Raw genomic sequence first — 23,481 nt, 5'->3', positions numbered from 1 at the left:
TTAATTATTCTTCCCTGTGCCCACCTTCCTCCATCAAATGATGACTCCTCTTCACTTTCTTTCTCCCTACTGTCTAATAGTTTACTTCTATTTCTCACCAATTTATCTGTCTCTTATTAATTTTTCTGTTTCTTTAATATTTTCTATCTATTTCTGCTTCTATTACTTGCACTTCTGCTTCAGTCTCCTCTTCTTCTCTTCTCACTTGCCCTAATGGTTCTTCTTCACATACTGCTTTTTCTTCATACTGTGCTTTCATTTTTTCTAACGCTGTTCATAACAATCTAAAGGCAGGTTTCTCTCACGTTTTCTATCCTGTCTCTTCTTTGGTCTCACTCCCAGCCTTGTTTGTCTTTCTTTTTCTAACTCCACATGACCCTCCATCTGCATTTCTCCTAAAACTTCTACAGTTCCCTTGAGTATTGGGAACTGACCTTCTTATAATACACAATGTTCATACAAGTCCCTTTATTATTTTGTGGGGCTCAAATCCTCATACATACCTATTCTCATACATACTTGTGTTGGGCCTCATGTATTCAGATAGAAGACAAAGGCAGGCCTTACACAGTCGTAAAACCTAACACAGGCCCCCACATAAGTCATAAATCTTACTGATAAAAACCGTGCCAAAATCAAACAAAGGGAGTCCAAAACAGACTACAAATCCCATGAAGCCTTGCTCACTAAAGGATCGAACTCTCAACTCCTATTGGATGAGGCATACGACAGAACGCACCTCAACCATGACATCATCAGGAGTAGAAATATCTCTGAAATGCTTCCGGGATTTGCTTCCAGCAACTTTGCTTGCCGTGTGTAGACGCAGCTCATCGCTGCTCTCAGGTGCAGCCTTGTGGCACAAGGAAGTAACCTCCGACTTGAAACTGTGGCCATACAATCTCCATCTCGCTGGACGAGTTGAGATTACTCTGTGTTCCACCGAACACTCTAACGGATCCGAAGGAGACCGCCGAGCAATCCGCATCTTCATCCGTTTGCCTGCAGAAGTGAAGAGATAAAAGATTTCTCTTCCATCCTCAATCAAGTCGACGTCACTGATTTCTCCGCCAGCCCGCCGAGAATCAGCAGCCGTACCGCCAGCAGACAGAGCGAGACATCGCGGGTGAGACCGGCAAACTGAGTTTATCCATTAAAGAATTAAAGACCGCGGGACGGTTTACGAGCCCTCCACCTTATCTCTGAGTGATAAACTAACAGCTGCTTTCTCTCCCACGATCGCGAAATCGGCTTTGGGGCCGTCACTTAATTCTCTCTCTCTCTCGAACTAACACACACACACACAAGCGACCCCTCACAAACATTCTCGCACACATTTTTGGCTAGTAGATTATCTTTAATAATTATTAATTATTGCTAATAACCAAACCCGCTCCTAAACGTAGCGCACTACATTTACTGGAGCCCCATATGAGGTTTTAATGAGTTAAGATTCAATTAATTAATTTAAATATTAATTAACAACTAAAGAAATAATTATCAATTATTTCTGATAGTAACACTGATCTAAACAACCAGTAAAGCCCTTCACTTGTCCCCTTTTTTGGGCTCATACACTCAATCTTAGTCCTTTTATTATTTAAGGCTCATTCTCTCATCCACTCCTCTCAAGTGTGACAATAACTGTGCCCCTCTGCTTAGTCACACTCAAGTGACGGTCCAGGAGGAACCCACTGTCCACAAGATACAGAGTTTATTTTCTCATACAGCCACAGTCACAGATATACTCACACAGACACAGACAATTACACATACACTTTTACTATTCCACACTCCCTTGAGTGACATATAAGTTCTGCTTTTCACTGGTACACTTCCTCAACACAGTGAAAAGCAATGTCCTGCATGATTTTTGCCTACCCGGTCAAAACCTCTGTGATTCACTTCCTCAACACAACAGAGCGATATCCGCAGGACTTTTACACATACACTTTTCCTATGCTACACTCCCTTGAGTCCTGATCTCACTGATACACTTCCTCAACAAAGTGAAAAACAATGTCCTGCAGGATTTTTTGCCTTATACTTTATCTACTTTCATTTACTGCTATCCTTTCAAGGCCCTCTTAACAGTAAAAACAGATCATTGCATGCAATTATTTATTCTGGAATCAAAACCCTTTTAGTCTTTTTTGCTCTTTAAATTTGGAGGAGCTTTTTGAGTGTCCTTACCATCACGGGCAAACTGTGGCAAGCAACACAAACTAATTATACAAGCAAAAATGCCTTAGGTGGCCACCTATTTGTGCCACTTGTCCAGCCCGCCCGCCGTGGTCTTCCACTCTTCTGCTCCTTTCCAGTCATGCCGGGGTCGCCAATTTGTCATGGCTTCTGCCACCTCTGTGAAAGATCACTCTCGAAGTCTTGGGGTTTTGATGTCAGAAGATAGACTTTATTATCAGAGATAAAAAAGGCGAGTTGCTCTGCAGAGCAACTCCAGCAACTGGGTTTCTTCCCGCTTATTTATGATCTGCCAAGGCGTGGTTAATACATGTCACTATTATCTAACATTTTGTGCTGTGACTCCAGTCTGTTTTTTTAAGGAGTGTACAGGAAACATCTGTGAATGGGCCTCAACATATATGTTCTCTAGTGTCAAAACAGAAAACTCAGTTTACCATATGTGAGCAGTTTACCATATGTGAGCACATTCCATTCCTAAACAGGCCTCTACATAGACACACACAGTAAGATACATGCTTGACCAACAGAAATAATTGTAGAATTAAATGGCTATATTTACATTGATTATACTTGATTAATTTATATTCAACTTGATAAAAAATATTCCACGAGAGAGAGAGAGAGAGTTCTGGTTCACTGCTCATCCACACGAGTAGTTGAAGGTGGTTGAGGACACAGCGGTGAGTTCAACATTATATTTCCATCTTATCACGTCTGATATTTATAATATTTGTGCACAAGACTTCAAACAGTCCAACAGTCTGACTGCAGGATCCTCTGTGAGTTACAGTTACACAAAACAACTTTTTCATATGGAAATATTCAGTTGGATTTGGAAAGAGTTACTGTATTAAACTGCATCTGAAGATTGTTTAATGAGATCCATAATTTGTGACAAAGTTACTCTCTCTCTCTTTCTCTCTCTCTCTGTCTGTCTGTCTGTCTTTCTCTCATCTGGTTTTCATAAGTCATGCACACACCTGCTCTGTTTGAATAAATAATTCATGCTTGCTATAGAGAGAGAATGCATTTGACATCCTTTAAAGTTGAATATAAAAGCATCCTATATTCTTAATTTATACTTCAAAGGATACAGTTCAACAGAAGAATACATGATAAAGACTGTGCACTTGTCTAAACTTCTAATCAACTAATTTTTGAAAATGTACATTTTGGACGCCATGTAAGAAGCAGACATGTGAACGACGAGCTCTGCGCACTTTGCTACATTTTTTATCATTCTCATGTTATAATTTGGTGAAATTCGATACACCCAGTTACACATTTGCTCTTTGATGCGTAATTTTGGTTTCTTTTTGCGTTGGCTCCGCCTAGTGGCTGGAGTTTGTTTCGTGAATAAAACTTTCCTTAAAGAAGTTTTTGCATTGATGAAAGATTAATTTTGCATTGAAGTTCCTGGCCAGTTTGAGAGTGGACAGTACGGATGACTGCAAAATATCTACATGCTCACACAAAGGATGTCTTTTATAAAGTTGATGGATTGAGTAAGTCATGGTATATACTTTTATGCAACCTCTGAGTGAATTGACAAGACCATCCGGGGAACCGGGATGTCGGTTTTGTTTCTTTTTGTGTTGGCTCCGCCTAGCGGCTGGAACTTGTGCCGTTTACGGGACACTGGAATGATTACATCATCCGCTGAACTCATAACAGCTGGCTCACTGAACATTTGTTTGTCTATCTGTGAAACTGAACGGTTTTATATCAGTTGAAATTTGTTTTGTGGAGAATCACACCTTTAAAACAATTCTGTGAATTAATCTACATGTTCTGTTTTCATTCTTCCTTTTGGCTGGGGTTTATTTTACAAAGTATTTTCTGTTATGTAATTTTGCTTCACAAATTTGTGAGGCAAAATCGAGCATTCCGATGGCAAAGTTGTCGTGGGGGCTCGTGGGTGTTCATGGACCTTTTGAGTTTAGAGGGATTGTCACCGGTTGGCGCTTTCGTGCACAGGGTTAATGCGCACGTTGTTCTTTTTTCTGTTTGTTTTGTTCGGGGGGGAAGTTCGGGGTTTGATTGTTTCACTAATGGGGAATGTGGTCTGTATAATTTTGTTTTTGACAGTTTTTTTATTTTTTATTATTATATCAATATGTCAGTTGTTAATATGAGTGTACTATCTCTCTCCACATGGAATGTGAATGGGTTGGGGCACCCCATAAAAAGAAGGAAGGTTATTACTTTTCTTAAACATAAGAAATATGATATTGTGTTTCTTCAAGAAACACATCTCTCCCCGCAGGAAGCTGAAAAATTTGGGAAGATATGGGGTGGACATGTTTTCTTTAGTGCTGGCTCAAGTAAGAGCAAGGGAGTCATTATATTGGTAAATAAACATTTACAATTCAAATTTTTCAAACAGATTAAAGATAAATTAGGAAGAGACATTATTGTTTTAGCTGAAATTCAAGGGCAAAGGTTGATTTTGGCTAATATTTATGCGCCTAACGCTGATGATCAGGGCTTTTTTGTAGATCTTGAAGGGATGTTGCAAACCGCTGGCACCCCTCATGATATAATATTGGGAGGAGACTTTAATCTTTTGATGGCTCAGTCCTTGATCACAGTAAAGCAAAAGTGTGTAAGCCCCCTAGAGCAACCTTGACACTTCACAGGATGTGTAAAAATCTTGTTCTTACAGATATTTGGAGACTTTTGAACCCATCTGGTAGGGACTATACATTTTTTCAACAGTTTTTCATTGTTGATTGCTCAGTTGGAAACATCTTAGTCTCAGATCACGCCCTGGTGAGTTTAGAGGTGGTGCCACATACGGAGAAAAAGAAATCATATAGTTGGCACCTTAATGTGTCCCTTTTACAAAATCCTGATTTCCAACAAATGCAAAAGGCTGAAATCAGTGTTTATATGGAGACCAATTGGTCCTCAGTATCCACTGTGGGCGTGGCTTGGGAGGCACTTAAGGCGGTTCTTAGGGGTCGGATCATACAGTATGCCTCATTCATCAAAAGATCTAAAGCACGAGAACTTGTGGAGTTGGAAGGAAATATTAAAAATGCCGAAGCAGAGCTGAAGCGCCGTTTGTCACCCAATGGCCTCAGAGAATTTACTCGATTGAAATACAGATATAATACTATTTTGTCGCGGAAAGTGGAGTTTTGGTTATTCAGGGCAAGACAGTCATACTTTGAGTCAGGGGACAAAGCAGGGAAACTTTTGGCTAGATATATAAAGCAGAGAGAGTCTTTTTCTACCATTCCCTCAGTGAAATCTGCTGGTGGTGAAATATTTACCTCGGCCATTGATATTAATAATGCTTTTAAAGAATTCTACTTTGATCTCTATAGTTCCACGTCTTCGTCTACTGATGAAGATATCAGAAACTTTGTGGAACCATTAGACATTCCTAAACTAACGACTGAGCAAAAAAATTCTCTTGATTCTGAGATAAACTTGGAGGAGCTTGGGAGGTTATTAAGGCCTTACCTACAGGCAAGGCTCCGGGGCCTGACGGCTTTGCTGCTGAGTTTTTCAAATCTTATGCTACAGAACTGGCTCCACTTTTGTTAGAAGTTTATGAATCATTAAAGAATGGAAAGCTTCCGCCAACCATGACACAAGCCCGGATCAGTCTGATTCTTAAAAAGGACAAAGATCCAAGCGAGTGTAAAAGTTACCGTCCAATTTCCCTGATCCAGTTAGATGTAAACATTTTAACAAAAATTCTGGCTAATCGATTAAGTAAAGTTATGACATCACTTATACATGTAGATCAGGTGGGGTTTATTCAGGGCCGCAGCTCTTCTGATAACATTAGGCGTCTCATCAATATCATGTGGTCAGTAGCGAATGAACAATCTCTGGTCGCTGCCATCTCACTTGACACCGAAAAGGCGTTTGATATGGTAGAATGGGATTATCTTTTTAAGGTTTTGGAAATATACGGTTCGGGAGTACGTTTATTGGATGGATTAAGTTACTTTATAGACACCCAGTAGCGGCGGTACAAACAAATGGACTAATTTCAGATTATTTTACTTTGGATAGGTATTGTAGGGCTTTACTTGTTGTTTAGATCAGTGTTACTATCAGAAATAATTAACAATTATTTCTTTAGTTATTAATTAATATTTAAATTAACGAATTGAATCTAACTCATTGAAACCTCATTGGGGCTCCAGTAAATGTAGTGCGCTACGTTTAGGAGCGGGTTTGGTTATTAGCAATAATTAATAATTATCAAAGATAATTATCAATTATTAAAATCAATAGAACATTGATGAAAATCAATGTTAGCTTTTTTTAATCCTTTAAATCAACAATTATCAAAGATAATCACCAATCATTAACATCGATGAAACATTAATTAAAATTAACATTAGCTTATTGATCATTCAAATTCAATAATCATCAAAGATAATTATCAATTATCAAAAATCAATAGAATATTAAAAGGATTAACACTGACGGGGCACCACCCTGGAATCAGGGACTAATAACCAGATAGTATAACAGTCTCAATATTAGATTGTTTTTTTCCCCAAAAATCGATATTCTTCGGATGTCGATTTTCCTAAGAAAACAATGAATGAAGGCTTGAATCCGAGCACTGACATCCCGTCAGCATGATACAGGTGTATGCAAAACAAACCAAAACACTTCTCTTTGTAATATAACAAAGTTTATTTATGCAGTAATATCAATTCATAATTAATACAATGCAGTCAATAAACTTCCGACTTACAACTACAAAATAAACAGTGATATGATTAGATATGGAAATCAAAATAATCCTATAACACATGAGGGTGTGTGTGCGTGAGAGTGTGTGTGTGTGTAAGGAGGGACGTGCACAAAATGGCGGATGTGACTCTCATGGAGAGTATGTCACGTGAGACTTCCGGCCAGGGAATATGACCGCGAATGTGGGTGGAGAGAAACCAGTCAATGGTAGCTTAGGGACAAAGCTTTATCACGAAGCTATCTACTAGCCAAAAATGTGTGCCAGAATGTTTGTGAGGGGTCGCGCGTGTGTGTGTGGTTAGTACGAGAGAGAGAGAGAGAGAATTAAGTGACGGCCCCAAAGCTGATTTCGCGATTATGGGAGAGAAAGCAGCTGTTAGTTTATCACACAGAGACGTGGTGGACGGCTCGTAAACAGTCGTTCTTTGATTCTTTAATGGATAAACTCAGTTTGCCGGTCTCACCCGCAATGGTGGAAATGCACAACAGCCCACTGTGGTTGGACCACAATACAGCAAATCAAATTTGTTATAATTAATACCCTGAGTATTAATAATGAGTGGACATGGCGGTCCATAAACTGTACAAGCAAAAAACTTGAAACACAAGAATAACACACTATAATATTCTATCTCTGCCCAGACGTAAACCTCTTACTTGAATCGCATGAGGATGCAGGTGGAATGTGTGTTCATCCGTCCTTTAACTCAGACTCGGTTCCTCGAGGCTTGGGTGATGACGGGAGGCCATTTCCTCGCTCTGTCGGAGGGCGGTATGGCTGCTGATTCTCGGCGGGCCAGCAGAGAAATCAGAAACGGCGATGTAAAAGAGGAGGCGAGAAGCAGCTTTCCTTGTTAAGGTAAGGATTTATTTTTCCCTCTTCGCAGCACAAATTTACAGTTTCACTTTAAGCACTAAGTTAAAGAACTATCACACACTGCTTCACAAATAAACTCTCATTACTAAAAATCTTTGCTCTGGCTCGGCTCTGTCGTGTCCAGTCTCTCTCTCCGACTAAGTGCTGTGTGGCTCTATTTATGCCGCTCTCCCCATGCTCACTGAAATTAGAGACAGGTGTTAGACATAATTTAGCTCAGGTGTAGCGCCCTTACCGCTTTCTCTCTCTCCGGAGAGATGCTTGACCATGCCCCTGCTGCCACAGTCGACTTGATTGAAGATGGAAGTGAAATCTTTAAATCTCTTTACTTCTGCTTGCAAACGGATGAAGATGCGGATTGCTTGGCGGTCTCCTTCGGATCTGTTAGAGTGTTCGGTTGAACACAGAGTAATCTCAACTCATCCAGCGAGATGGACATTGTATGGCCACAGTTTCAAGTCGGACGTTACTTCCTTGTGCCACGAGACTGCACCTGAGAGCAGCGATGAGCTGCGTCTATACACGGCGAGCAAAGTTGATGGAAGCAAATCCCGGAAGCATTTCAGAGGTATTTCTACTCCTGATGATGTCATGGTTGAGGGACGTTCTGTCATGTGCCTCATCTAGTAGGAGTTGAGAGTTCGATCCTTTAGTGAGCAAGGCTTCATGGGATTTGTAGTCTGTTTTGGACTCCCTTTGTTTGATTTTGGCGCGGTTTTTATCAGTAAGATTTACGACTTACTCAGGGAGCCTGAGTTAGGTTTTACGACTGTGTTAGGCCTGCCTTTGTCTTCTGTCTGAATACATGAGGCCCAACAGTATTTTACTTTACAGATTATTTTACTTTACTCTTTCCCCATTATTGTTATGTCTTGCCCTCGAACCATTAGCAACCGCGATAAGAAAGGAGGATGATTTTCCAGGGGTGGTGGCGGGAGGTATGGTGCATAAACTCTTGCTTTACGCAGATTATATTTTATTATTTGTCTCTGACCCCAGTAGATATATGCCTTGCCTCCACAGAATTATTAATTCCTTTTCTAAGTTTTCAGGATATAGAGTCAATTGGTCTACCAAACTAACCCCAAACTATGCATCAACAAGTCCCCTTTTTGCTGGTCAGAGTGGATTGGGAGGGGGGTTACTACACTCAGTGACCTGTATGAGAATGGAGTGTTGAGATCCTTTCAAAATTTGGTTCAACTTTTTGGGATTCCTAGATCTCAGTTCTATAAGTATTTACAGCTGCGCTACCTGCTCTGTACTGTTTTTGGGAGTGGTTTACACCCTCCTAAAGCGGCAGACACTCTGGGAGAGGTGATTACTGCTTTTAGAAAAGGTCATGAGGCATCGTGTATTACTCCCTACTAATTCAGAGTCTGGGTGACAGAACTTCAACTTCTCTTAAGAGATTATGGGAGAAAGATCTAAATTTGGTATTGGAGGAGGGAGAGTGGGCTGGGATTCTAAAAAATGTCAAATCTGCATCCAGAAACGCAAGGGTTCACCTCATGCAATTTAAGATTTTACATAGAGTCTATTGGACCCCCTCTAGATTGCATAGGCTTGGTCTTAAAGACACACCCACCTGCTGGCGATGTCAATTAGAAGATGGAGACACAACTCATGTCTTTTGGGGATGTGTTAAGATGCAGGAATTTTAGATGAGGATTCAAAGTTTTATGTGCGAGGTTTTGGCCTCTCAAATTTTATTTTGCCCCAGACTCTGTATCTTGGGAGATGGGGCAGTCATTAATTTGGAAAATAAGCACATGAAAAACTGGTTCCTATCTAGTGTTATGATCGCCAGACAGATCACTTTGAGGAGTTGGAAGTTGGCTGGAGCGCCCCCTTTTCAGGAGTGGTGTTCAGAGATGGCCAGAGTGGCAGCTCTTGAGGAGGGTGTATCCAGAAGACTGGGGAGTCTGGACATGTTTGCGAAGAAGTGGGGCAGATATCTGTCTTTTTTGGAGGGTTCTCGGGGAGGGACAGTGGAGAGAGAAGTGTAGGGGTTTTATGTGTGTGATTGTTTTATTTATTTTATTTTAATTTTTTTATTAACTTATTTATTTTTGTTGTGTGTCTATGGTTGTGTGACCACTGGGGTGTTGTTGGGGGTCGAGTGGGGGATTGGGGTGGGAGGGGGGGGGGGGTAGTGGGGGTTGTATATTGATTCTGTATATGTGTGTTCTGCTATGTATATATTTAATGGTTGAATCAATAAAAAAATGTTAATCGGAAAATGTACATTTTGATAATCCAGATGAATGATCATTATCCCACATGAAGCGTCAAATAGTCTCTGACAAATTGATCATGTTCAGCTGTGTGTTCATGTAGAACAGGGGTATTCAATTAAAGTTCGGTCTCTACATTCTTCTCAGCAAAGGTCCGGACAATAATTTACATGGTGTCAGTTGTCAGTATACTGTAGCTATGAAGTGACAGGAATCTATGAAAGGAATACTTAATTTTATGAAACAGTTATTATAAATTCACAAGTTGGCAGCGATAGTACTTTGTAAAAGAAAAAATCATAAAGTCAAAACAGTTTCTTCAAAATTAGGCAAGGATTATGACATTGGGGCCCCAAAGACAAAGCCTCTGGGGTTTGGGGAATATTCTACAAAAAGATTAAAATATTTCAATTAGTTAATCAACAGAGTGCACTTTGATATGAATATTAAAAGATAAAATCAACTGTTTGTTTTGATGCTGAATGACAGCAGTCCAGTATTTGTGTTTGGATGTTTTTAGATACCTAAGGGGCATAGCAGGCCTTGTGACTAAAGAAAGATACATTATGGGGGTTCAGGGGTACCCCCCGAGAGAAAATGTGGAAAATGTAAAAGTCTGAAAGGACCGTTATTATATTTCCTTAAAGTGAAAATCTACCAACAACAAACAATGTACATCACAATAGTAAAGCTTAAAATACTATTAGCTAAAGCTAAGTAGGCCTATAAATGGAATATAAATATAAAATAATGGAAACATTCCCATGAGAACTCCACTACATTACTAGTAATATCAAATTTCTCATTGTTTTTCCTTGCCATCTATGCCAGAGATGATGATACCTTTGATTAATTTTTCACAAAAATAATCTTTTTCGACACAACGTCGACACAACGTCGAGTGAGTGACAGATAGGGAACGTCTCAGTTACTAATGTAACCTCCGTTCCCTGATGGAGGGAACGGGATGTTGTGTCCCTCCTGCCACTGCGCTGAACGACCGCTGACATGGCCGGGACTCTCTCTCGGCTCCTCAGCACAAATCTGAATGAGTGGTGTATGCCATCTCCTTTTATACCTATATTTCCGGGGTGGAGAGTGGCATAAACATTCCACTCACCAATTATCATTGGCCTTTTCTGAATAAATCAGAGGTGATTGGGTCTCTCGAGCGAACCCCTAGTGTCACTACATCGACACAACTTCTCATTCCCTCCTTCCGGGAATGGAGGTTACATTAGTAACTGAGACGTTTTCCATGCTTGTTCAGTGAACCATAAACAATTAATGAACATGCACCTGTGGAACGGTCGTTAAGACATTAACTGCTTACAGACGGTAGGCAATTAAGGTGACAGTTATAAAAACTTAGGACACTAAAGAGACCTTTCTACTGACTCTGAAAAACACCAAAAGAAAGATGCCCAGGGTCCCTGCTCATCTTTGTGAACATGCCTTAGGCATGCTGCATGGAGGCATAAGGACTGCAGATGTGGTCAGGGCAATAAATTGCAATGTCCATATTGTGAGATGCCTAAAACAGCGCTACAGGGAGACAGGAAGGACAGCTGATCATCCTCGCAGTGGCAGACCACGTGTAACAATACCTGCACAGGATCGGTACATCCGAATAGCACACCTGCGTGACAGGTACAGGATGGCAACAACAACTTGACCGGGTTACACCAGTAATGCACAATCCCTCCATCAGTGCTCAGACTCTCCACAATAGGCTGAGAGAGGCTGGACTGAAGGCTTGTAGGCCTGTTGTAAGGCAGGTACTTACCAGAAATCACCAGCAACATGGGCACAAACCCATCTTCTCTGGACCAGACAGGACTGGCAAAAAGTGCTCTTCACTGATGAGTCGCGGTTTTGTCTCACCAGGGGTGATGGTCGGATGGTCGGACTCGCGTTTATCATCGAAGGAATGAGCATTACACGAGGCCTGTACTCAGGAGAGGGATCGATTTGGAGGTGGAGGGTCTGTCATGGTCTGGGGCAGTGTGTCACAGCATCATCTGACTGAGCTTGTTATCATTGCAGGCAATCACAACACTGTGCGTTACAGGGAAGACAACCTCCTTCCTCATGTTATACCCTTCCTGCAGGCTCATCCTGACATGACCCTCCAGCATGACAGTGCCACCAGCCATACTGCTCGTTCTATGCGTGATTTCCTGCAAGACAGGAATGTCAGTGTTCTGCCATGGCCAGCAAAGAGCCCGGATCTCAATCCCATTGAGCATGTCTGGGACCTGTTGGATCGGAGGGTGAGGGCTAGGGCCATTCCCCCCAGAAATGTCCGGGAACTTGCAAGTGCCTTGGTGGAAGAGTGGGGTAACATCTCACAGCAAGAACTGGCAAATCTGGTGCAGTCCATGAGGAGGAGATGCACTGCAGTACTTAATGCAGCTGGTGGCCACACCAGATACTGACTGTTACTTTTGATTTTGACCCCCCCCCCCCCCACGTATCGTGTCTCATATAATCTTGGAATCCGTGGCCGTCTGTTAAATATAGTATGTTATCTATTCAACCACAAATCTACAGGCCGCTGCAGTGCAGAAATTATCCAAATGTGGACATGAAGACAAAAAGTGTACTACATCAGACATGACTTCCTCATTCGGATCTTTGCCTATAAACTCTGTATAAAGAGAAAAAAAATTATGTATAGCCTGATGAAATATGTCATGAATATATAGATGACTATGAAAATATATGGTTTGTCAATATTTCCCAAGGGATGGTATTTGTATAAGTTTATCGATTAGTTCTGGATCTAGCACTGGACTCGGACTGCATATTCTAGAAATATATAATGCTTTCTGCCTCATTCTATGAATGGAATCCACATGAGTTCAGTAAAAAAAGCTGTTATAACAACTCGATGATTGAAAGAAAGATATTTGCAGTATAATATGTGTAATTTGTAACGTTTACATATGCTAATGCTAACGTTAATACACTAGCGCCTTTCCCATAGTATTGCACCTGTTACCCCAGGATGCAAGCCTTCGCTATAGCAGGACCTGAAAATATATACGGAAGATAGTGAAAAAAAAATTTTCATACTTGTTTTTTAATAAACACTTTTCTACCAGCCATAATTCATGTCAGAGTTGTCTTCATATATCAGTCTTTCAGTATCAGTTGAGCTAATCTTATGTGCATTACATGCCACAATGCAATCTGCAGGGATTCACCTAAACAGCCTAATAGTGTATGGCTCTGAAAATGAACATTTCTCAAACACACACACAGGTCAGATTTTTCCACCATGATGACAGCTCGTTGATTAGTGATTACGAAAACGATAATTTATTTTTGATTATTATTTTATTTTGGTTAGTTTTTTAATAACTGCTGTTAGTTTCGTTTAGTTCATTAATTTTGAAGTATTTATTTCAGTTTACGAAAATGTTTTTTAATCAATTTTCGTTTCAGTTTTAAAATGTTGAGAAGTTAAAATGAGGAGCACATTATAGTGTGGAGTATATTGTTAAAACAATATTCTAGGAAATTATAAAACAAAGAAAAGTAATTTACGAAATCCATGGTTATGACCATTTTTAAAAGCTAAGCTATATTAAACAAATGTCTTATTGTAATACTTTAATACGAAGTAATAATGTACTCAGTGTAACACATAAAAACCAAAACATCCACTACGTCATCAAAATTCACTACGCAGAGGATTAAATCCACTACGTCATCGTGCTAGAGTCTGCAGAGAGGACCCTCTTCTCAGATCCCCCTGGCATCCTTTAAACGCCCCGTTGAGAACCCCTGGATTAAAGAAAAAGCAATGGGGAGCACTATGGCCCCAAACTATGCAAACTTATATGTGGGTCTCTTTGAACAAAAATGTGTTTTTGACTCTGATGTTAATCCTTTTGTGTTTAAAATTAGTCTCTGGCTAGATACATTGATGACATTTTCCTCTTATGGACTGGTACTGAAAATGAACTTCTTGAATTTCAGCAACTGCTTAACTCTAGTAGTGAACATCTTAAATGTACAATTAACTACAATAATTTTCTTTACAGAAAACCTACTGATAAAAATAAAATTTTACATGGTCATAGTTTTCACCCTACCCATTTAAAGAGAAGTCTTTCGATTAGTCAATTCACGTCGTACAAATACACGTCACATTTGTAGTTCTGAGAAATGTATAAACAACAATGTAATGATTTGACCCATTGGCTTCAGGAAAGAGGATATGCACAGCTGGATTAAAAAAGGCTTCTGCTCTTTTTGAAAATACAGATCAAAATGAATGCCTCAATAGAAAACGTCCTGAGTCTTAAAGCAGTCACTTGTCCTGTATAATTCAATATTCTCCTTTAGGTAAAGAATTTGAAAAAATTGTACATAAACACTGGCATATTCTCAACTCTGATCCTGTAATGAATCCTTTCTGTAAGGATTCTCCACGAACAGTATACAAGCGCGCGCCTAATATACAATATTTTGTTGTTAGGGCTGATCAATCACCTGTAATGCAGGGCGCATTATCCTGCTGAAAGAGGCCACTGCCATCAGGGAATACCATTGCCATGAAGGGGTGTACGTGGTCTGCAACAGTCTTTAGGTAGGTGGTACCTGTCAAAGTAACATCCACATAAATGCCAGGACCCAAGGTTTCCCAGCAGAATATTGCCCAGATCATCACACTGCCTCTGCCGACCTGCCTTCTTCCCATAGTGCATCCTGCTGCCATCTCTTCACCAGGTAAACGACGCACACGCACCAAGACATCCACATGATCTAAAAGAAAATGTGATTCATCAGACCAGGCCACCTTCCTCCATTGCTCCATGGTCCAGTTGTGACACTCACGTGCCCATTGTAGGCACTTTCGGCGTCCAAAAGGGCTTAATTTAGATTTTGATTTAAAACCTTTTTTTGTAATTTTTTATTTATTTATTTTATTTTCTCCTTGGATGCTTGTTTGAATATTATGAATTATGAACTTCTTTGCAACATAATTTGCTCAAGTGTCATGTAACGTTTGGTTTTCTTATGTTTGTTTGTTACTGGTTTATATTTAATTTGCTTTAATGTCATGAATTATAATATTAATTGTAAAGTTTCATTTGCCTTTGTAATGCATTGCTGATGCTGTGATACTATCTTTTTAGGATTGGTATAATTGGTGGTATTGTATGATCTTTATTGTAGGTTACTGGTGATTGTTTTTTTTTATAGGATAATTGACTTATTGTATGTCCTCACTGGATAATTGTTTGCTTGTTTGCTGCCCACACCCATTGACAGGTGTGAGTATTTATATAGGCCTTCAATACCTGGTGTTTTACTGACTGACGAAGACCCAAGGGGTCAAAACATTGTCTTTTCTATTAAATTACATGGGAGCAACTATAGCAGTGTGCCGTTCTCTCCTTGTTTTATGATTTTGAGTGGAAATACGTCATATGGTCTTACCGAGTCTTGTCGGAAGTATGTCATGTGGAGAAGTCCCATGGTAGGTCCTACCCAAAGGGGGAGGAGCTTTACAAACATGGTGACCAGGGGCAGAGGAACCTCTGCCCAAGGAAGATGCAGTTTACCAACAGGGAAATGATTTAGCAGAAGATATATCACATGGGGTCACCTATGGGGAACCAGTGCATGTGGAGCACCTACCCCAGTACAGGGCTTAGTTAGCACATGTACTGGGCCGGCAGCGAGTTTCTCCGCAAACTCGTCTGCCACAGGGCTGAGGAGGAAAGTCATCCAGGGATCACAACTTGTGAACACGACTGGGAGTCAAAAGTGCACGTCTTCACCTCAGGGGAGGGGAAAGGCGCTATGCGCAAGCGGTACACCCGGCCAGCTGTCCCGGAACTTACCTGCTCGTACCTGACAATACACGGGACGAGACCAGCTCAACCCGGAGATTGTAGAACCTTGCAAAGGTGTTGGGTGTTGCCCAGCTCACTGCTCTGCAGATGTCTGCCAAAGAGGTGCCACTGGTCAGGGCCCAGGAGGCCGCCACACTCCTAGTAGAGTGGGCTCGTAGCCCCACAGGGGGTGGCACGTCCTGAGCGTGATATGCCGTCACGATGGCGTCATTGACCCAATGGGTGATCCTCTGTTTGGAGACAGCACTCCCTTTCCGCTGTCTGCCAAAGCAGACAAAGAGCTGCTCAGAACTAAAGCTCTGCGTGCGATATAAATAGATGCGTAAAGCATGCACTGGACACAGAAACGCCAAGGCTGGGTCTGCCTCCTCCCGGGGCAGCACTTGCAGGTTCACCACCTGATCCCTAAATGGGACATAGCCCTCGGGGTCTCAGGATCATGTGAGAGTAGCCCAGACCGAACTCCAGGCATGTTTCGCTGACAGAGAACGCCTGCAGGTCCCCTACTCTCTTGATGGAAGTGAGCGCAGTCAGGGGGGCAGTCTTCAAAAGAGAGTGCCTTAAGCTCAAGGGAGGAACTCTAGGGGCTCGAAGGGAGCTCCCTGTAGACCCCGAAGGACTACAGAGAGGTCCCATGAGGGGATGAGATGCAGTCTGGAGGGATTCAACCTCCTAGCGCCTCTCAGGAACTTGATGATCAAGTCGTGCTTCCCCAAATACTTACCATCTACTGCATCATGATGTGCTGAAATGGCGGCTAGATACATCTTCAAGGTGGAGGGGGACAGCTGCCCCTCCAGCCTCTCTTGCGGGAAGGAATGCACCGATCAGACTGCGCATCTCTGGGGGTCTTCGCGTTGGGAAGAACACCACTTAGCGAACAGATGCCACTTCAAGGCATACAGGCGCCTCGTAGAGGGAGCCCTAGCCTGAGTGATCATGTCTACCACCTGGAATTCACCAGGTGGGGCTGTCACGAGGAGCATGAGGTCCGAGAACCACGTCTGGGTGGGCCAGTAGGGTGCTACTAGGATGGCCTGTTCCTCGTCCTCCATGATCTTGCACAGGGTCTGTGCAAGTAGGCTCACTGGGGGAAACATGTTTTTGCGTAGTCCCGGGGGCCAGCTGTGTGCCAGGACATCTATACCGAGGGGTGCCTCACTCAGGGCGTACCAAAGTGGGCAGTGGGAGGATTCCCGGTAAGCAAACAGGTCTACCTGTGCTCAACTGAAATGACTCCAAATCAGCTGGACCACCTGAGGGTGGAGTCTCCACTCTCCCCTGAGCGTAACCTGTCGTGACAGCGCATCCGCTGCAGTGTTGAGGTCGACCGGGATTTGAGTGGCTCACAGCGACTTGAGGCGCTGCTGACTCCAGAGGAGGAGACGGCAGGCGTGTTGTGACATGCAACAGGAGCGTAGGCCACCTTGGCAGTTGATGTACGCTACCGTCGCCGTGTTGTCCAGCTTACCCTGGATCAACGGCCGGAGCCTCCACAGGGCGAGAAGTACTGCCAACAACTCGAGGCAGTTGATGTGCCAACACAGTCGCGGGCCAGTCCAAGAGCCGGCGACTGCGTGACCATTGCATACGGCACCCCAGCCCATCTTGGAGGCATCCGTCGTAACCACGACACGCCTGGAGACCTACTCTAGGGGAACCCCTGCCCATATAAATGCTAGGTCAGTCCAAGGGTTGAAGAGGCGGCGACAGGTTGGCATGACGACCACACGATGTGCCCCGTGGCGCCATGCCCATCTCGGGACTCGAGTCTGAAGCCAGTGTTGAAGCGGTCTCATATGCATCAACCTGAGCGGTGTGGTCACTGCTGAGGATGCCATATGCCCCAGGAGCCTCTGAAAAAATGTCAGTGGAACACCTTCAGACAGTTCAGCACTGACTGTGTGCGCTCGATCGTGAGGTACGCCGTCATCGAGACTGAGTCCAACTCCAAACCAAGAAAAGAGATGCTCTGAACCGGGGAGAGCTTGCTCTTTTCCCAGTTGACCCGAAGCCCCAGCTGGCTGAGGTGCGTGAGCACCAGGTCCCTGTGTGCACACAACACATCCTGAGAGTGAGCTAGGATTAGCCAGTTGTCAAGATAGTTGAGGATGCGGATGCCCACTTCCCTTAGTGGGGCAAGGGCTGCCTCTGCGACCTTCGTGAAGACATGAGGGGACAAGGACAGGCCGAAGGGGAGGACCTTGTACTGGTACGCCCGGCCCTCAAAAGCAAACCGCAGGAAGGGTCTGTGTCGAGGTAAAACCGAGACGTGGAAGTACGCGTCCTTCTACCATCACGAACCAATCTTGATGCTGGACGCTCACTAGAATGCGTTTTTGCGTCAGCATCTTGAATGGGAGTCTGTGCAAAGGCCGGTTCTGTGCAAAACCCCTTCTTCATCTCGACCGGAGGGATAGGCTCTATCGCACCCTTCCGTAGAAGGGTAGTGATCTCCGCATGCAAGGTAGCGGCGTTCTCGCCCTTCACCGAAGTGAAGCGGATGCTGCTGATCCTGGGCGGGCGCCTGGCGAACTGAATCACGTAGCCGAGTCGGACGGTCTGGGTCAGCCATCGCGACGGGTTGGAGAGCACAAGCCAAGCGTCCAAACTCCGGGTGAGGGGGACCAAGGGGACAATCACGTCGGACGTACCGGCGGGTGTGGTCTCATGGCGGGGCGGAGCCTGAGGCGCTATGTCAAGGGGGCTCGAGTCCCGTGGCCGTGCTGAGTCTAGGGACATCGAAGCACTTACCTGGCTCCTGATACCCACCATAAGATTGGCCGGGGAGGGGGGAGGAGGAATATCGTCCCCGCAGTCCGTCGGAACCAACCCGGTGTGGGCGTGTTCGTGCCACAGCTGGGCGCGCAGGGGTGGGGGGCCCGCCGCTGGAGCGCCGAACCTGCCGAAATGGGAAGGTGGATGGCGGTCGTGATGACAAAAGAAAAGGCAAAACAAAGAAAAGGCAAAGGATTCTCCTCCCGGCCCTCCACCGGGGGATGGAGTGGTCTGCTTACCATCTCTAGGCCTGCAGCAGGTCTCCACGTGCCTGGGTACGCCCGTCTCAGGGGCACTTCGAAGCCTACTGTGAGACGGGTGGCATCCGCTTCCTGCGGGTGGCTCCACGCCAGGGCCGAGCCACGGGGGCGGGCTGCGGCAGAGCCGGTGTTGTTGCGACGGGGCGAGATGCGAGGTCTTGAACCGCGCCGATGCAGGATGTGCTGAATAGCCTCTGTCTGCTGTTTCACCGCCGAGAACTGCTGGGCAAAGTCCTCCACAGTGTCGCCGAACAGGCTGACCTGGGAGACGGGGGCGTCAAGGAACCATACCTTGTCAGCTTCGCACATCTCGACCAAGTTGAGCCATATGTGGCGCTCCTGGACCACCAGGGTGGACATCGCCTGCCCGAGAGTCCGCGCCGTGACCTTCGTCGCCTGGAGAGCGAGGTCAGTCGCCGAGTGCAGCTCCTGCATCAATCCCGGGTCAGAACCACCCTCGTGCAGTTCTCTTAGCGCCTTGGATTGTTTTCAAAATCAGAGGTGTTTGGGGCTCCCAAGAGTGACCCCTAGTGTCACTACATCGACACAACGTTGAGTGAGTGACAGACAGGGAACCGAAGTTGACGGACCCCCAGGATTAAGAGGTGTGATGGAGCCCAAAGGCAATAAAGGTGAAACTGGCGCCCCTGGAGACCCCTGCAAAATCCAGCAGTCGTCCTTCTCTGTGGGGCAACGCAAAGCTCTCCACAGCGCCGATTACTACCAGGTCCTGTTCTTCGACAAGGTCTTTGTGAATCTGGGTGAACATTTCAACATGTTCAAAGGGAAATTCTACTGTTTCGTGGCAGGAGTTTATTTCTTTAACGTCAGCATTCATACCTGGAACTTTAAGGAGACATAGCTGGACCTGATGCACAGTGACCGCGCACAGGTGATCCTGTATGCGCAGCCCAGTGACCGCTCCATCATGCAGAGTCAGAGCGTGCTGCTGTTGCTAGAACTCAACGACGAAGTGTGGGTACGACTCTACAAACGTGAGCAGGACAACGCCATTTACAGCGACAATGTGGATGTTTACATCACCTACAATGGACACCTGGTGGCACCTAAAGTGTAGAAGGACACATCACAGTCTTTGAGGAATACGTGTAATTGTAATAATTTAGTTTATCATTTGAGAACTCTGGTATCTTTCACCACATTATGAAGAAATAATCATACACCACATGAAAAGCTCAGATTTTCCTTGAAAGATTGTTTAAAGACATTTGACAGTGTTTTTGAGGTGCTGATGAACAGTGAACAGAACTTTTACTCAATTGTTCTAAAAGATTATTCTAGTCAACTGGACGTGTTTCTCAGTGGCTGCTTCATCATCTAATAGAGCATTCTGCAATTAGCTGGCCAGAACTTTAACTTTCAACATCATTCAGAAAGAAAAAAAATCAGTAAGCACTAAGCTCTCTGATGACCTGTGAGTGCAGTATCTGTCTTATTCCTCTCCCTGGTTCTCTAGGATGTGAATCAGTTGAGAACATGAATTCGGGCACTAGCAGGTGCCTTGATGCACTAAACATTGGGACAGTGATGATTCAAATACCTGTAACACTATCACGATGTTGCGCATTTAAACATAGTTTGTAATTATCAACAACATCACTAGCTATGTTTCCATTCTAGTTACGAATTAAATGTATATGCAAAATTGGAATAACGCAAAAACGATTTGCGAATAAAGCAGTGTTTTCATCCCAAGTTGAAACAAAATCGTTACTTCGGGGGAAATTGGCAAATGGACAATGAAGCTGCTGTGGCTCTTTTGGTATAATGAATTTGGCTACTTACAGACAGAACGCTCTGAAGAATGTCATGTTTGCTAGCGTTCAGTGGCATATGAGACAGCACGTCAAACAGTTCTGGGAGCTAATAGTAGACAATAATTTCGATGACAGACTTTGGTATTTCATCGTTTTATGGTATTGATGATATTCTTTGTGCGAATTATGTATTAACATAGTTTGTTGAGGCAGTCACATGACTTTTTTGACGTGCATCTACATTCTTATATAAATAGTAATATATTCGGTAAGCATGTTCCCATTGTAGTTTATGCGTACATGTATCCACCTCAAGCGAGGGTTTAAGTTTTATAGATTTTATTCGCATCTTGCTGTTTCTGTCAAGATATCACATAAGCAGTTTTTATGTGATATCCCAAAATTTGCATTAAACTACGTAAATGGAAACCCAGCTACTGTATATATCACACCATGATCAATACCATTGCAAAAAATTTTTATAAGAGGCAAAGTCTAGGCTATCATTTGTGTTGTAGTTGTAAAAATGTTTAGTGCCATTATGAAATATGAGCTTGTCCTAAATTTCTGATAACTTGAGACTGCAGAAGATGCACTGTAAAAAAAATACACTATATCTACTCAAAATTGTGGCAACAGATTACAAGCAATGTTATTAAATTCAACAACACTTAAGAATCGAGTTAGAATTATTCAAATTAGCTCCTTAAAAATCAACCATTCAAATTGAGTGACTGCAAATAGCACACAAAAAAATTAAGTAAAATGTAAACAAAAATATTGATTTCCTTAAAAAAAAACAACAAAAAAAACACACTATGCTAATGAATACTAAATGGAAATGTTTTTATTTAACACAAATAAGTTGGTATTATTTGAGTGCATTAAAATAATTTAATTAAATCTGATTTCAGGTATGAATAACAGACATAGACGTCAAAGATGAATTACGAACTCCTTTATTATTGCCAACAACAGTCACAAAAATAGCATCTATTAGCATTCTCAGAGTGAACATTCACTACTCTTTATCAACAGAACTAACTGCATTTTTTTTCCAATTACCTTTTAAGGCTTATCAATTCACACAGGATGAGAAAAGTGCAAGTTTGCAAAACAAGTCTCTTTTTGTGTTTCTCTCTTTCTAGGCACAAACTGTTCAAAATACACAATGCAGATGCGTTGTTGTTGTTTAAAACAAAATAGATATAAGAAATACGTTTTCCACCTTTTCTGAACACAACAGAAACTGTGACATCTTTTTCTGCAACATAGAATCACATAACAGATTATACTAATAACAATCTCATTTTAAAACAATGTAGATTTGAACACCTGGACTTAATCTAAAAACAATCTCATATTAAAACAGCAGTGTAGACTTGTGCGACTGGACTCTGTTTGACAGCTTTGAAGCATCAAGCTCCAAGATAATTATTTATATATTTTTTTTACCTCAAAAGGTATACTTGAGGCCCGGATAATGGAGATTCAGCGCATACAGTAGGTCAAACCAAAGAGGACACAGCAAGCCCTGTGAACACCGTCAAGGCCTGAAAGAACTTTCACCCCCTCGACAACTCGATTCCAGTGTCCAATTGACTGTCACTTGTAGAAGCTCCTTTCTTTGTCACATTCACAATTACAGAGTGAACATTACTACTACTTATCAACAGAACTGTTGTTCATGTATTTTTTCCCCCTCTTAGGGCAAGGTGTCAATTCACACAGGATGAGAACAGTTCAAGTTTGCAGAACAACTTTTTCGGTGTTTCTCTCTTTCTAGGAACAAAATGTTCAAAATAATTGCTCAAAAATGTGAGGTCTTTGTTTGGCAACATGGAACCACAGAACAGATTATACTAAAAACAATCTTATTTTTAAGACAACAGTTTAGATTGAGTGACTGGACTCTGTTTGACAGCTTTGAAGCATCCAGCTCCAAGAGAAGTTTCTGAAATACCTCAAAGGTATACTTTAGATGCCTGGGATAATGGAGATTCAGTGCATAGGTCAAACCAAGGAGGATACAGCAAGCCCTGGGAACACCTTCAAGGCCTGTAAGAACTTTCACACCCTCGATAACGATTCCAGTGATTCTTTGGACTGTCACTTGAAGCTCCTGTCCTGGTCACAATTACTGCAATCAAAAGCCGTTCAATTCCTGTCTGTTCTTCGTTGTCCTGCAACATTAAACAGCAGTGAGACTCAAAACCTAAGAAATATTGATCAAAAGAGAAAATCTGAAACTCTATCTGTATCTTACAACACTGATCAAACAAATTAAGTCTAAATCAACGATATTATGGCCTCTTGGGGAAGTAACCAAAAATAATTTTGATTTAAATTCACACATCTGGTATACTGAAGTTAAGATTGCATACATTGAATTCTTTGATGAGATCTCCTGCATGTTCCCCAAGGAATTCTATCATGCTTTATACCTGCATACTTTACAGCTCCATTTCATTGCACCTACTAAAAAGACACATTGAGGACATTTCACATTTTTACGGATATCGGAAAACATACCATACGATATATATATTGTTTCACAATGCTTATTTTCACTTCCAGTTTAAAGTATTGAATAATTTTTTAAGTTAATACTTAACTAGGCTTTGCAACAAAATGCATTTATGTTCAGGGATTATTATTCGTATTACGTCAACGTAAGGGATTGAAATGGATAAGTGCATGGGAGCGCTGGAAACGGCATGCACAACAGCGCTTAATAGTTTTACA

At 42.6% G+C, this 23,481-nt stretch overlaps 1 pseudogene; it reads left to right on the top strand.

The window, feature by feature from the left end:
- The first annotated feature begins 16,121 nt into the window (after nt 1-16,121).
- On the top strand, nt 16,122-20,036 carry LOC127449624 (complement C1q tumor necrosis factor-related protein 1-like; annotated as a pseudogene).
- The last annotated feature ends 3,445 nt before the right edge of the window (nt 20,037-23,481 follow it).

Source organism: Myxocyprinus asiaticus, chromosome 12 (genome assembly GCF_019703515.2).
Source record: "Myxocyprinus asiaticus isolate MX2 ecotype Aquarium Trade chromosome 12, UBuf_Myxa_2, whole genome shotgun sequence".
Classification (NCBI taxonomy): domain Eukaryota; kingdom Metazoa; phylum Chordata; class Actinopteri; order Cypriniformes; family Catostomidae; genus Myxocyprinus; species Myxocyprinus asiaticus.
This window is presented reverse-complemented; position numbering and strand designations above follow the sequence as displayed.